The 17,628-nt window shown below is 35.9% G+C and overlaps 1 pseudogene; it reads right to left on the bottom strand.

Moving 5' to 3' along the window:
- Positions 1 to 6,410: 6,410 nt before the first annotated feature.
- On the bottom strand, positions 6,411 to 8,030 carry LOC129556621 (heterogeneous nuclear ribonucleoprotein K pseudogene; annotated as a pseudogene).
- Positions 8,031 to 17,628: the final 9,598 nt, after the last annotated feature.

Here is a 17,628-nt window from a genome sequence, read left to right as displayed (position 1 = left end):
TAGTAGGATTAGTATCATTCTTTATTCCTTGAAGAACAAGTTTATTTCTCATTACTCTTTTTCTGAAGAGGCCTAATAGCAACACTTTTCTTTCTAAATTTTTGTGGATTGTTGTATTCTATTTCTCCATCACACTCTTTCTTGTAGGGTAAAATACAATTTTACAGTTTCTTGCTCCTGTGCAATCATTTGCCTCTAATCAACACTAACACAAATGGGAAGCAATGCCTAAGAAATTATTCTTCAGTGTCTCAAACATCCTTGCTTTAAAATTTAAGAGAGGGCTATGAGGTTCCTACTGTCTTTCAAGATAGGTGAATCTGTAATTTCATGACACGGTTTAGAATTATTTTCAATTTTGGTGGACTAAAAAAAGTGTCATTTCTGGAAACCAAGAAACTGGCCTCTAACAAAATGTTATGGGTAAATTTAGCTCAATGAGCTGAAAAGGAAAAGGTGGAAGTAAGTCATGCTGATAGACAAAATAGAATAGAGTCCTACTTTCTATTGCATAAGGAAATATTCTTCTTTTTATCTATTACCTGTATTTTCTCTCACTATATTCAGAGAAACCAAAGTAATCAATGTTAGAGGTTTTCAGTAAAAAAAATTGATTTTTGAAAGATGAAAGGAATTCAGAAGTAAAAGTGGTGGAATTTTGTATTAAGTTTGGGATTGGGGGAAATTGTACTCACTAGCTAGTTAATCAGATTGATCCTCCCACATTATTCAAAAATTTGCATAATATTTTATGAAAATTCTATTTCATATCTGTTTTAGTCTGTACAGGCTGCTGTGGTGAACTAACACAGGCTGAAGTGTTTAAAAACGGCAGAAATTTATTTCTCACAGTTATGGAGACTGGAAGTTCAAGATCAGAGTGCCAGTGTGGTGGGCTCTGGTGGTAACCATTTTCTGAGCTGCAGACTGACAACTTTTCACTGTGTCTTCACGTGGGAGAAGGGTTAGAAAGACTTTTGAGGTCTCTTTAATAAGGATACTGGTCCCATTCATGAGGGTTCAACCTGATGAGAAGAGCTAACTCATTTGAAAAGACCCTGATGCTGGGAAAGATTGAAGGCAGGAGGAGAAGGGAACACCAAAGGATGAGATGGTTGGATGGCATCACGGACTCAATGGACATGAGTTTGGGTAAACTCCGGGAGTTGGTGATGGACAGGGAGGCCTGGCGTGCTGCGGTTCATGGGGTTGCAGAGAGTCGGACATGACTGAGCAACTGAACTGAACTGAACTGAACAACCCTCATGACCTAATCATCCTCAAAGGCCTACCTCCAAATGCCATGACATTGGGGCTTAGATTTCAACATACGAAACTGGGGGAGATAAAAGTAGTCAGTCTATAGCAATGTCTTTCAAGAAATAAATTTCTCATGTAAATAATACAAATGTATCAAATGTTGTTTTCTCATATTGCCAGTTAACATTGCTCTTTATTTACATCATAGAAAATATTTAACATCTGATGTCATTCGTTATATCAACATTTTATCAAACTTTCCTGTACTAAGTGATTCAAAACTTCTAGGTTGGGTTTCTTCAACCCATTAACATGGAATATTTCCAAATAATAAAATATATTTTCAATACAAATACATGAACCTGAGAGTTGGGAAAAAGAGCTAAACATAGCCACTAAATAGTAGTATTTTTATGTACTGGTAATTTTTAAGTTGAAAACGTCTAAGTATTTTGGAATTTATTAATTCTACAAGAAAACAAAAGCAAAGAATTCACATTAAATATATGGGAAATATAAATGCAAATTTTATTTATTTTAGAGTAGTTTTTTGCTTCTAGATGTGATATTTAATATTTATGGAAAGCATCAAAATATGTTCAACTTCTCTCAATTTTACAATTTATAATGTCCCTTTTGCCAAGATATTCATACCTAAAATTTTTCTAGACACTAAGTGAAAATTTGAATAAAAGTTCTTTTGTGTGTCATAAAACAACCATATTTGATTTCTTAAAGCACTCAGGATATATTTATTCTTTTATTTTATGATTGTATTCTACAATTGTCTTTTCACTTCCTTTTTCTCTCTGAGTTCTTAAAATGTCAAAGCAAGATCCTATATATCCACAAAGTATTTCTGGGCCTGAGAATTCTGCCTTAAATTTCTAGCATTAGAAGGGATTAAAATCAAGTAAAATCCCCAAGGACTTTCAGCCAAAACATATTTTTGATCTAAGACTTTTTCTTTCTTTCTTTTTTGATTTCATAGGGAGAAGTGTCTAAGAGATTAATGTTATACTGGCTTAAAGGGGCAATTTTTTCTTCTTCCATTGCCAAAAAGCACTGAACAGCAAAATAATTGTTTGTATCATCTTTAAGTTTGGAAGGTCCTATGGGAAAGTGTTTCCTTCACAAATTATTTTGGAAATTAAAAGAAAAAAATGAACTGATCTTTTAGAAGGGCTTCTGGACCACATCTTGATTACAGAGAGGAAATGACTATAATGTTGAAGGCAATTTTATTTTTTTCTACAAAGTACCTAATGATTCATCAACCCTGTTGATCCTCAGTCACTAAATCATGTTTGACTGTGGGACTCCATGGGCTGAAACACACCAGCCTTCCTTGTCCTGCACTATCTCCTAGAGTTTGCTCAAACTCATGTCCATTGTGTTGATAACGCCCTTCCAAGCATCTCATCCTCTGTTGGCCACTTCTCCTCCTGCCTGCAAACTTTTCCATCATCAGGGTCTTTTCCAGTGGGTCAGCTCTTTACTACAAGTGGCCAACCTGTACTTTATATCATTAATAAGCATTCTAATTGTATAAACTAGAATAGCTCACAATATACTAACTCTATTCCCATTCCCTCTGTAACTTTAGAAAAATAAATATATCACATTCTGGTCTTTTAGTTTTTCCATTTGTAAGGGGGTATTTAGGGCTTCCTGGTGGCTCAGAGGTTAATGCGTCTGCCTCCAATGCAGGAGACCCAGGTTCGATCCCTGGGTCGGGAAGATCCCCTGGAGAAGGAAACAGTAACCCACTCCAGTATTCTTGCCTGGAGAATCCCATGGACAGAGAAGCCTGGTAGGCTACAGTCCACGGGGTCGCAAAGAGTCGGACACGACTGAGCGACGGAATGGAAAGGGGGTATTTTAGCTTAATTATTATTAATTTTCTCCATTTCTTATACATAATGCTTCTATGGGGTTATATGAATATGAGTGTAAAGAAAATATTTCTTGAGATAGAATAAGACTTTTGAATGTTTGTACCTCAAAATCTGAAATAAGTGAACATGTATTACATTTTCTTTTTCTGTCAGTTAGCATTATTCTAACTAAGGAATACTATCAGGAGTTAGAAAGCTACAATTCAGGTATTCAAAGTGCAGACACTTCTCATTTATGTCCACTTTTAGGACTTCTTCATGGATATTTTTGACGATAGTAATGGAAGCTATTATAAATGGTCAACACCCTAAAGCATCAAATTAGGATGTGAATACAATTAATTAAATCCAGCAATTACTCAAAATTTGGCTTTTGCACTTTAAATCAAATTCAGGAAAAGTATTCTTTTTCATCTTTAAGTTTACTAGATTAGAGTTATTTTTTTTCTCCCTTTATTTTCCTAATTCTTCTTCCTAGATTTCTTTCTCAGAATGATCCACGAAAAAACATATGAACTTAAAAAAAAAAAAACAACAACAAATAAAGAGCTGAAGTTATTTAGTTAATAACTTGCAAGAAAAATATTTAAATGTTTATATTATATTAAAGAGTCCAAGCAAGATAATCACTTGCAACTTACTAAATATATTGTTTCAAAAAGATGTCTCTGTAATCTTAATATGATAAAAGGAAAATACTAGAGATACCGTTCGACATGAATCTGTTTCTGTCCAGATGAAGCTGTTTAATGATTTTAAAATATAAACTGAACGCAGAAATCAGGACTGCATATGTACTAACACTGTAAGTTATAATTTACATGTAAAACAATGGCACAAAAATTATGAGAAAGTTTAATATTTTTGAATTGACAAAGATAGATGAAAAATACAAACATTTCATGTAGATAACTACATTAAAAGCTTTTATTTAACAGCTATCTTTCTCATGAAGTACTACTGCTTTGTCTCTTTTTTCTTGGTTTTCTGTATAATGAGAAAAGAGTCAATTTTTGAGGTTGTTTATATTTTCAATTTCTGGTAAAAGCAAGAAGAAATGAAGGACAAAGGACTGAAGAAGAAAAAAATACCTTTAGGCAAATCTTGAACTCACCTTGTTATGTTATTAATGCGTTAACCTCAAAGGAATCAATAGCCCATTTAGGTTAACACATTAGTAAATCTGATCTCTCTCTCTTTTTTTTTAATTTTGAATCTGTTATAGAAATACTACTTATGTGAAATATGGTTTTGGAATTTAAAGTTTATAAGATACTTTAATAAGCATAATTTAAGTTTTATTTTTATCTATACAAGCACTGTGAGAAGAAGGCAAGGCATGCATTAATATCAGGTTTTACAGAACAGAAGAAGGGAACTGATTGTTAATTTCTTGCTCAAGTTTATGAAGCAAGTAAGAGAACCCAGTTTCCATGAATTTAAGCCCACCATATGTCATGGTTTCCTTTAATAGTTCATTGATTATAGGCACTTTAAAAAATTATATATTTACTTTAATTAGAGGCTAATTACTTGACAATATTGTAGTGGCTTTTGCTATACATTGACATGAATCAGCCATGGGTGTACATGTGTCCCCCATCCTGAACTCCCCTCCCACCTCCCTCCTCATCCTATCCCTCAGGATTGTCCCAGTGCACCAGCTTTGAGTGCCCTGTTTCATGCATCAAACTTGGACTGGTCATCTATTTCACATATGGTAGCATCACCGACTCGATGGACATGAGTTTGAGTGAACTCCGGGAGTTGGTGATGGACAGAGAGGCCTGGCGTGCTGTGGTTCATGGGGTCGCTAAGAGTCGGACACGACTGAGCGACTGAACTGAACTGAACTGAACTGAATGTACGTATTTCAATGCTATTCTGTTAGATCATCCCACCCTCACTTTCTTCCAGAGTTCAAAAGTCTGTTCTTTATATCTGTGTCTCTTTTGCTGTCTGGCATATAGTGTCATCATTACCATCTTTCTAAATTCAATAATATATGTGTTAATATACTGTATTGGTGTTTTTCTTTCTGACTTACTTCACTCTGTATAATAGGCTTCAGTTTTATCCACCTCATTAGAACTGATTCAAATCCATTCTTTTTAATAGCTGAGTAATATTCCATTGTGTGTATGTACCACTGCTTTTTTTTTTTAATTTAAGATGATTGTATTTCCTTACAAGAGGAACGTTTTAACAAATTTTACATGTGTCAATCAACCCTTGTTCAAAATTGGGCACACATCAAATCTAGCATTATGGGAGTTTTATTTGGAAGTGAACTATTAATACAAACGCCAAGAGATACTACACAAAACATCCACAGGAATTTTTTTCATCTTTTTTTTTTAATTGTTCACAAACATTTCCTACATAATCCAACATACAACAGAGAAATGGTACATCTTTTTCTTTCAATTTGCATACAATGGAAAAACACGAATATATATATATATTTTACAAAGTTTAACTAATAGACACTACCAAGCTGACAGTTTAAGTCTATATGTGAGAAATTATCTAATAAAAAATAATCAGAATTTATTTAGCATCAGTCACTTCCATAACCAAGTTTTATTCTGATTGATAAAACTTGTCATTAAGCTTCTGGTATAAACTTATACCACTATTCCATTGGTTGTGTTGCTCCCCACCTTGGTTCTTCAGAATTATGAACAGAAAATAGTTGCAAAGTAGGGGCAAGCATTTGCAAAAACAAATGAAAAGCCCCAGCTTATTATAAGCATGAATGTGCGGTGGAATTTCCTCCCACGCAATGGACTTCAAATCATTAAGAATCACCAGAACTGAGTATTGTCAAGATATTTTGCCTAAGTCCAAGAAGAGATGCCATTTATTTATATCCAACAGAGAACTGAAAATTAAACTTAGTGTTCCATTTGGGGGTAGGTTGGAGGGAACTCAGCCATTTGAAAAATGACCATCTTAAAAAAAAATGACCACCAAAAATAGGTTCACTAAATTTATTTTAAAAATCATAAAACTTTTCTTACAAAAGAGCATTACATTCTGCCCACTGCTCTGAATAAAAGCCAGGGACATATGGACTACTGTTACTTTTCCTCCCTGTCCCACCATCCCAAATGTTACAGTGACCACAAAGCAAAGTGTTCAAAATAATTACATGGGGGGACTCCTTTAAACCACCAACAATGAACAAAAAATAAAATTCACTCACTCTGCTGCTGTTTCAAAATTTCAATGTTAGTTTTTGCACACCCTCCCCCACCCCCACCCTGTTTGTAAGGAACTAAAACATTACATCTGGTGAACAGCAAAGATTTCACTACACCTCAAATGCAGAACACCTATGAAGGAGAGGAATGTTAGCTTTTTAAACAGAAGCAGATAAAAAAAAAAAAAGATGCAGGACTCCTTCAGTTCTTCACTAGTCTTAGAAAAACTTTCCAGAATACTGCTTCACACTATAAAAAAGAAAAAATGTCTTGCATTAGAATCTTTCAACATCTGTATACTGCTTCACACTGTTCTGCAACAAATACTGTGCATTCTGTATCTGGTCCTGTGTTCCTGTTATGGTAATGATCCAATCTTTGGATCCTTCTAAAGGCTCATCAACTTTGATCGAAGCTCCTGACTCATGACGGATTTGTTTAATCCACTGACCACTTTTGCCAACAATAGATCCAGCCAAATCTTTGGGAATAGTTACTTGTGTAGTAATAATAGGTCCACCAAGATCACCATATGAGCCACGACCCCCTGCATAGGAATAATCATATCTAGAGCCACCTTGAGGTTCATAAGCCATTTGCCACTCTGATGAGCTCCATGTATCTATTGCAGAGTCCCAGGTTTCATCAGCACTGAAACCAACCATGCCATCATAACGGTCTCCAGGTCTTCCTCTTCTGTCATAGGCCATTAGATCTCCTCCTCTAAGCGGTGGTGGTGGTGGAAGAGGAAGATTCTGAGCTCTGCTACCACCCCGGCCACCTCGCCCGGGATGGGGAGGAGGAGGTCCTCGAGGAGGGCTCATATAATCATAATCTCCTCTGGAGGGAGGCGTGGGACGCCCACCCCGACCAGGCGGCATTCTGTCAAAACCACCTCTTCCCCGCATGGGAAATCCCACAGGACGTCCACGGCGGTCATCAAACATCATTGTAAAACCACCGTAATCATAGGTTGCATCATAAAAATTGGGATCATAAGGCTGAGCACGTCCTTTGATGGGAGACTCTGATATAAGATCAAGGATGATCTTTATGCACTCTACAACCCTATCAAGTTTTCCTCCGATAAGAACGACTCTGTCAGTAGATTGAGGACAACATTCCTGGAAAAGCTTGATTGTCGTCTGAGTGTTCTCTCGAAGTTCTTTGATTTTAGCACTTTTGACTCCAATAATTCCTCCTGCCAGACTCTGATGAATCAACGGTCTCAACTTGCAGTCAAAGTCGCTTTCTTTATAGTGTTGGTAATTTAAGCATTCCACAGCATCAGATTCGAGCGGGAGCTGGCTGGTTGCAGTGGGTGATGGCAACTGCAGGCCCTCTTCCAAGGTAGGGATGATTTTCTTCAGAATTTCTCCAATCGTTTCAATATCAGCACTGATACTCAATATGCGCTCGGCGCCACTGCTGTCTGGGACTGAAACACTGGCATTGTAGTCTGTACGGAGAGCCTTAATATTCTTGCCTCCTTTTCCAATCACTGCCCCAGCATTCTTGCTCTGAAGCAGAATGAGCAATTCAACCATCTCATCAGTGTTTCTAGACCTTTTAAAAGCTTGTTCCTCTTCCATATCTTCAGCAAGGCGTTTGATTCGCCATTGGTTTCGGTGTTGGGAAAGGTTTCCTCTGGCTGTTAAGTTTCCATTTTCTTGTATTCAAGGGACACACCAATCAGTTATTAAATATATCCTTCCAGGGCAGAACTGAAGTGTTCTGGGCGGGACCAACTGACACCCTAGTGCTCTAGTAGCCTGGCAAGGGTACCGTCCCTAAGCCGCCGTGCCTCCTCAGCCGGTCACAGCTAGACAGAGAGCTGTACCACTGCTTTCTTATCCATCCGTCTGCCAATGGACATCTAGGTTGCTTTCACATCCTAGTTATTGTAAACAGTGCTGCAATGAACTTTGTAAATATATTCTAGCTCCAAAGTTCATTTCCCACATATACATTCAGTTTTTGTCCATGAAAATCTGTTGTAAAAAAAATGAAAGTTTCCATACTTTGGAAAGATAATAGAAGACATTTAATATCTGGCTAAAAATGTTTTCCAGTAATTGATAATACAATTAAATTTTTTCCATATGTATTTTAACAGTAAGCCTGAATTAATTAAAAGTCAGAACAGTGATGAACATTTTAACATTAAATAAAATTAGATATTAATCCACAATAACCTTTAAAGAAGTCTTAGAAATAGAAAAAAAATGAGAATCACTATGTCTTACTAAGTCTCATACCCAGTTCATAAAACTTCATAAACATTGGTAAACTGACCTTGTGTAATTGTGCTTCAGTACTCTAATAAACTTAACTTCTGTCTTCCAAACTGAACTACATCGAAAAATACCCCAAATTTCATATCACTTTTTTGATATCAGTTTGAAAATGATTTATATTGAACTACATTTATATCATAGATTGAATAAAATTATAAAATGTATAAATTAAAGTATAAATTTAATATATGCTCCAGTATCTTTGATATGACTTTAATTTACTGTTTTATGATTATAGTTTAGTTATTTTTCAGCTACAATGCATAAATAAAAGTCTTTTGAAATTATCAAAACTTGAGACAGAAAATTTTGTCAAAAGCATTGACATGATGCACATTGAGGATTTATGTGACAAAGAAGAATTCAAAACCCACATATCCATAATTTACACAGACAACTTTACTCAGAATATCTCAAACTCTAGAAGATGTGAAGCCCTAAGTTGCAGTATGGCTAATTAATCATCCAAGTGCCACGATACAGTCAGACAGGTGTGGTCTCTAGAGTGGTTCTCTAAAGTATTTTTAAAACCCTATATATATATTTTAAACCTGTCAATGTGCAAGTTAGGGAATTAACTTTGTGCAAAATACACATATTAAAGGTCAGTAAGACTAAGAATCTCAGATGGATAGAAAATGATTTCTCCTTCCTTGTATACACATGTATGAATGAATGTGGTTATGCATGAATTTTTTAAAATAAAGACTGGCAAATGTTAGTATATTAATCCAAATTTAATATTTTCCCAGTGGAAAATATTTCCCTTGAGTTGGATTAAATGGAACCTCATAGTTTATTGTAGCATTGCTTGTTAAAATGAGATGTTTAATGAAAAGATACCCACATTAATTTATATATACCAGTGTATGCTCATTTCAAATAATTTCACGGGGTTGCAAAGAGTCCGACTTTCACTTTCACAGTTTCATTTTCAAATACACATGTCAACTGGTATATAATTTTCAAATGGAATACACATAGTGTTTAACCAAATTCTAAGATAAAAAATAAATTATTGTGTAAAATTATTAAAAGTGAAAATTTGGCAGAAAATTTAGAAATTTGAGCATTTATTTCACTAGATTTATGTTATTAAAATTTGTTAGAATTAATGGTTAGAATTTTAATGCTGTGACTTCTCATTACTCTTTAATTCTTATGATTTTTTGTTCAAATTAATTTTTAAATAGTTTGCTTCTACCATCATTGAATTTATTAATCTCTAAGGGTAACTGTACATTGTGTATTTTGGTAAGTTCATAAAATATTATGACAAAATAGCTCATTAAAATAGATACAAATGCTACTTTCTATATTTTCTTACCAGTAAAAGTTGCCAAAACAAACAAGCTAGAGCATAGAGCAATTGGCTAGATAATGCTTGGCAAATTAATGCAAAACCTCTTATTTATTTATTGACTTAAAATTCACACTTCGTTTAGTCAACAAGTGAACTGCATTGTCATCAGCACAACCAATCAACCAAGAAATAAATGTTAAACACATAATATTTTAGATGTTCAGTTCTAGGAAAGAGACACAAAAACCTCTGCTATTTTATCATTTATATTCTGGTAGGAGAAGACAGGAGAAGGAAAATGGAAGCCCACTCCAGTATTCACTCCATACTTGCCTGGAGATTTCCATGGACAGAGGAGCCTGGCAGACTACAGTCCATGGGATTGCAAAGAGTTGGACATGACTGAGCAACTAACACAAACACACACACACACACATACACACAGGAGAAGACAGATAATAAACAAAACATTTATTTTCACATGATGGTGAGTGCTTTAGAGAAAACTGAGTAAAGGGCCTAGGATATTCCAACTGTTTGTGTGCTTATGAATGGAGGATGGTTTTTTGCAGTTTTATCTTAAATGATCACAAAGCCAAAGAGAAAATGTCATCTTAGTAGAGACCTGAAGAAGATGATTTTGTTGTTTTTCAATCACTTAGTCATGTCCAGCTCCTTGCGACCCCATGGACTATAGCACACTAGGCTGTCCTGTCCTTTACTATTTCCCGGAGTTTACTCTAACTCATGTCCATTGAGTCAGTGATGCTATCCTGTCATCTCATCCTTTGTTGTCCCCTTCTCCTCCTGCCTTCAATCTTTATCAGCATCAGGGTCGTTTCTAATGAGAAAGCTCTTCTCATGAGGTGGAAAAATTATTGGAGTTTCAGCTTCAACATCAGTCCTTCCAATGAATATTCAGGGTTGATTTCCTTTAGGATTGACTGACTTGAACTCCTTGCTGTCCAAGCCACTCTCAAGAGTCTTCTCTAACACCACAGTTCAGTATCAATTCTTTGGTGTTCAGCCTTCTTTAGGGTCCAATTCTCACATCCATACATGACTACTGGAAAAATCATAGCTTTGACTATGGACCTTTGTCAGCAAGTAATGTCTCTGCTTTTTAATATCCTGTCTAGGTTGGTCATACAGCTTTTCTTCCAAGAGGCAAGTGTCTTTTAATTTTATGGCTGCAGTCACCAACTTCAGGGATTTTGGAGCCCAAGAAAAGAAAGCCTGTCACTGTTTCCATTGTTTTCTCATCTACTTGCCATGAAGTGATGGCATGATCTTAGTTTTTTGAATACTGAGTTTTAAGCCAGCTTTTTGACTCTGCCCTTTCACTTTCATCAAGCAGCTCTTTGCTTAATGCCATAAGGATGGTATCATCTGCATATCCAAGACTACTGATATTTCTCCTGGAAGTCTTGATTCCAGCCTGTGATTCATCTAGCCTGGCATTTTGCATGATGTACTCTGCATATAAGTTAAATAAGCAGAGTGATAATATACACCCTTGATATATTCCTTTCCCAATTTGGATCCAGTCTGCTGTCTCATGTCTGGTTCTAACTGTTGATTTTTGACTTGCATACAGGTTTCTCAGGAGGCAGGTATGGTGGTCTAGTATTCCCATCCCTTTATGAATTTTCCTCAACTTGTGATCCACACAGTCAATGAAGCAGAATTAGATGTTTTTCTAGAATTCCCTTGCTTTTTCTATGGTGGTGGAACCAAGCCAAAGAAAACTCATTCTAACTATGGAAACAAAAAATGCTAAACTATAAGACTGGAGTTTGTCTGCTATACTCAAAAAGTAATAGTAGGTGAGCAGTAGAAATCAGACCACTTGGAGACTCCTAGAATATTGTAAATTCTTGTCATTTACTCTGAGTGACATTGAAGGGCTTGTGCAGAGAAGTGCCTTGATCTAAGTTAATTTTGTAAATAGGCCAAGTAGAGCTGTTGAAACAAGAAAGAATTCTGAACACCTTTTGACTTTGAACTTGCTTGATTAGGCATAAAGCAAGCAATGAATTTTTAACCCATATAGCTATGCTGCTGCTTCTGCTGCTAAATCACTTCAGTCGTAACTGACTCTGTGTGACCCCATAGACGGCAGCCCACCAGGCTCCCCCATCCCTGGGATTCTCCAGGCAAGAACACTGGAGTGGGTTGCCATTTCCTTCTCCAGTGCGTGAAAGTGAAAAGTAAAAGTGAAGTCACTCAGTCATGTCCGACTCTTAGTGACCCCATGGACTGGAGCCCACCAGGCTCCTCTGTCCATGGGATTTTCCAGGCAACAGTACTGGAGTGGGGTGCCATTGCCTTCTCTCCCATATAGCTACTCAATTCAGTTCAGTTCAGTTCAGTCGCTCACTCGTGTCCGACTGTTTGTGATCCCCTACTGCTAAATCCATCTGTGTGAAAACATGCAGTAGAAGTGTTTTTGGTTTGTTTCTTTGTTATGTACGCAGGAAAGAATTCATTCTGTAAGCTGTGAATTTATTTGTGTAGCATTATCTCCCCAAAATATTTATGCACACATAAATTGTTAACAGAAGTTCAATAAACTTATTTTACTTAAATATTTCTTACACTTAAGCTTTGTTTTCATCTTTTCTTTTGTACTATGTAAGTTAACAGGAATAAAAAATACAGAGGCACTAGCCCTATTCAATATAAATATATAATATTTACTAATAGGTTTATATAAATCAAAAAGGAAAATGTTTGATGAGTTATTTACATGAAATATGAATATCATGTATTTTTCTAAAGATGTTAAAAAATCACATAATAAAAAGATGGGAAAAAATTGATTCAGAATGCCCTTTAATATTGCCACAGTTCTACACTGACCTGTTCTCAGGTATTCTAAAATCTGTACGTTGTACTAAACAGCAGGCCTCATGAGAATGTTTATGAACTTTGATGAGGAGCTAGTATATGGTTGCTTTCATGTAATGCATCCCTATAGTAGAAAACCTAAAATGAGAGCACACATCTGCTCTGAAAACAACATACCATAATAACCAGAGGTCATCTTCCAGATGTCTGTCAGCAGAATCGCTGGGGTTCAATGAGAATCCGACAGAGAAGCAGTTATGACATACAAACTGCAAACTGAGACTTTCTTCAGTTGTGTACTACAGTAGATTTAACCATGCCTCTGGGTTTCAAAAAATTCATTCTTTACATGAACTATTTTATGTTAACCACAGACTCAGTGATTCTCACTGTTTGGTTTTTGAGTCTTAATGTTTTTCTGCAGCATATTTCCTTTAAGAGATATGATTATATAGCAGCATAAATCATTAATAATATATACAAATATGGACACCTGAGATGCAATTTTTTTCACATTGATAATTCCCTTTAATTTTCAAATTCTGTGTGAATTAACATTCCCTTCTTGCTCAAATGCTGTGTGGTTTAAACAAATGATGAAATTTTATTATAGCATGAGTAATGGGTCACTGTATAGAGATACAAATAATTACTTATTTTTATTTTGTGAAATAGCACCCATGTGACCTTGGAAAATCTTTTTTACCTACAATTTCTTAGTTTATAAAAAGAGGACTATGACACCTGTTAAGATTATCTCACAGAGATATGGTAAAATGTTTTTACTTGTCAAACATTTACATATATAAGATGCTTTAAGTACAAGATATTTTTGTTTTCATTATGTATGTCACATATGGTAATGATAGTTTTTGATTAAGTAATAAAATGTGATCTTTTTGGAACATAAAATATTTCAAGTATTATCCAGTGTAGCCTAGGAGCACCCATCCTGACTGAAGGCATAATTCCATTTTAAATATATGTAAAATATAATATTTAAACATAACAAAAAATCACTTCATGTTTTACAATGAGTTATTACATTTCCAAATTTTCCTTCTTAGATAAGTTTCTGTCTAGTTTTAATTAAAGTAGTAACCACTAGTAACATCCTGTAGAAATACTATTTGATATCCAATGAGACCAAGAGATATCAGGCAAAATATATCAGTTCCATATTAATACAGGTCTTAATGTGACTATTCAGAAACTTTCATATGGAAAATTATGTGTGTGTGTATGTATGTATGTAAGTGTATGTGCTGTGCTGTGCTTGAATGCTCAGTTGTCTGACTGTGACCCCTCTGGACTGTAGCCTGCCAGGCTCCTCTGTTCACAGGGATTCTCCAAGCAAGAATACTGGAGTGGGTTGCCATGCCTTCCTCCAGGGTATCTTGCCCACCAAGGGTTTGGACCCAGATCTCCCACATTGCAGGGGCATTCTTCACTGTCTGAGTCACCCCATGTATATATATACACCATATATATATATATCGGAGAAGGCAATGGCAAGCCACTCCAGTACTTTTGCCTAGAAAATCCCATGGATGGAGCAGCCTGGTAGGCTGCAATCCGTGGGGTCGCTAGGGGTCAGACACGACTGAGCTACTTCACTTTCACTTTTCACTTTTCACTTTCACACATTGGAGAAGGAAATGGCAACCCACTCCTGTGTTCTTGCCTGGAGAATCCCAGGGACAGGGGAGCCTGGTGGGCTTCCCTCTATGGGGTCACACAGAGTCGGACACGACTGAAGTGACTTAGCAGCAGCAGCAGCTATATATGTATATATATATATATATTAACACTTGCACACATGTATACATGATTTTTCTAGAAACACCTGTTTACTTCCATGAGTGTAATTGTGACACATACCACATGCCACCGTTAGAGATTGTGTCTCAACTGTATTGAAAATTTTAAGAACTGAAAGATATCCATATGTTTGCTGAAAGAGAGGAAGAGAGATCTGAGCAGTAATAAATAAAGTTGTATAATCCTATTCAGTTATGAAGACAGCTGGTTCAGAACTAAGCTTATCTCTGAAATCATTGTAGTGTGCTTAGATAAATAAGCTTGAAAACAGCAGAAAGAGCTACCAAATTAATATCACTTAAGTTCCGTTTATAGCATATTTGATCCTTTACTACTTGCTTCTCTCGACAGGTATTGACACCAATGCCTGAAAAAAAAAAAATCTTTCTCATTTCCTATTTTCTTTACCATTCACCTAACAAAATATATGTACATTTCTTCATGTTTTAACGACCTATTTTGCTTGTGCTTTGAATTTCTATTTGACCTTTCTTTTCATTAGTTTGTTCAGTTTTTAAAAGCATAAGAAATTCAGTATTTATTCATTATTTAATATTTTATTTTATATAATAAGCTCTCAAAAAAGAACCATTACTCTTGGTAGAAAAGTTATATATTACCTAATATTATTATAAAATATTAAATTATTCTGTTTATTTTTGATAAATGTAATTATTTTATTATTTTAAATAATCATTCTTACTTATTTTTAATTAATCTGAAAGCTGCAAGCAATAATAATTTTTCAAGTGAAATTCAAGTTACTGTGATGAAAATGAAGTGAGGAACAGATTAGTAAAATATGCAGGAATATATGATATATAAAATTTTTTGGTAATCAGGAATATAATAACAGTCCACTTTATGTCTGAGAGCATGGATGATGGAAATACAGAACATAATTATTTTTTTTCTCTCTTTGTTGAAGGATAGTGCATTTACAGTGTTGTACTTGAGATTAACATAGACATGCAGAGTACGTCATGAGAAACGCTGGGCTTGATGAAGCACAAGTTGGAATCAAGATTGCCAGGAGAAATATCAATGACCTCAGATATGCAGATGACACCACAATTATGGCAGAAAATGAAGAAAAACTAAAGAGCTTCTTGATGAAAGTGAAAGAGGAAAATGTTGGCTTAAAACTCAACATTCAGAAAACTAGACCATGGCATCCAGTCTCATCACTTCAGGGTAAATAGATGGGGAAACAGTGAGAGACTTTATTTTCTGGGGCTCCAAAATCACTGAAGATGATGACTGTTGCCATGAAATTAAAAGACGCTTTTGGAAGAAAAGTTATGACCAACCTAGAGAGCATATTAAAAAGCAGAGACATTACTTAGCTGAAAAAGTTGTGTCTAATCAAGGTTATGGTTTTTCCAATAGTCATGTATGGATGTGAGAGTTGGACTCTAAAGAAAAGCACCAAAGAATTGTTGCCTTTGAACTGTGGTGTTGGAGAAGACTCTTGAGCATCCATTGGACTGCAAAGAGATCCAACCAGTCCATCCTAAATGAAATCAGTCCTGAATATTTATTGGAAGGACTGATGTTGAAGCTGAAACTCCAATACTTTGGCCACCCGATGCAAAGAACCAACTCATTTGAAAAGACCCTGATGCTGGGAAAGATTGAAGGCAGGAGGAGAACGGGATGACAGAGGACGAGATGGTTGGATGTCATCACTGACTCAATGGACATGAGTTTGAGTAAACTCAGGGAGCTGGTGATGGACCGGGAGGCCTGGCATACTGCGGTCTGTGGGGTCACAGAGTCGGACACGACTGAGTGACTGAACTGAAACTATTAATACTATATATAAAATAGATAACTAGCAAGTATCTATTGCATAGCATTGGGAGCTATAAACAATATTTTTAAAAACCTAAAGGGAAAATAATTTTAAAATAAAAGAGAAAAAATGTGTATATACATATATATATAAATCACTTTTCTGTAAACCTGAAACTAACACAACATTGTAAATCCACTATACATTGTTGTTCAGTCCCTAAGTCATGTTCAACTCTTTGCAAGCTCATGGACTGTAGCACAACAGGCTCCCCTGTCCTTCAATATCTCCCTGAGTGTTGCTCTAATTCATGTCCATTGAATCAGGGATGCTATCTAACCATCAACCTCTGCCGCCTCTTTCTCCTGATGCCTTCAGTCTTTCCCAGCATCAGGGTCTTTTCCAATGAATCAGCTCTTCCAATCAGGCAGCCAAAGAATACCAGCTTCAGCTTCAGCATCAGTCTTTCCAATGAATATTCAGGGTTGATATCTTTAGGATTGACTGTGTTTAATCTTCTTGCACCAAAATTTGAAAACATCACGTCTTCAGTGTTTAGCCTTCTTTATGGCCCAACTCTCACATCTGTACAGGACTCCTGGGAAAAAAAACAAAAAACATAGCTTTGACTGTACAGACATTTGTTGGCAAAATGAGGTGTTTGCTTTTTAGTACACTGTCTAGGCTTTTCATAACTTTTCTTCCAAGAAGCCCACATCTTTTAATTCCATGGTTGCAGTTACCATCCACGGTGATGCGAGAGCCAAATAAAATAACATCTGTCACTGCTTCCAGTTTTTCCCCTCCTATCTGCCATGAAAGGATTGGATCAGATACCATGGTCTTAGTTTTTTGAGTGTTGGTTTTTAAGCCAGTTTTTTCTCTCTTCTGTTTGCCCTCATCAAGAGGCTCTTTCTGCCATTAGAGTGGTATCATCTTCATATCTAACATTTTGATATTTCTCTCAACAGTCTTGATTTCAGCTTGTGATTCATCCAGCCTGGCATTTCACATGATGTACATTACATATCAGTTAAGTAAGCAGGGTGACAATATACAGCCTTGTGGTACTCCTTTCCAAATTTGAACCAGTCCTTTGTTCCATGTCCTCTTCTAATTATTGCTTCTTGACTCACACACAGATTTCTCAGGAGGCAGGTAAGGTGGTCTGGTATTCCCCTCTCTTTAAGAATTTCCC

This window comes from Moschus berezovskii, chromosome 13 (assembly GCF_049115385.1).
Source record: "Moschus berezovskii isolate FMDL1 chromosome 13, NW_MosBer_1.0, whole genome shotgun sequence".
NCBI lineage: Eukaryota > Metazoa > Chordata > Mammalia > Artiodactyla > Moschidae > Moschus > Moschus berezovskii.
The sequence above is the reverse complement of the archived record's forward strand: the minus strand, read 5'-3'. Positions and strand labels throughout refer to the sequence as shown.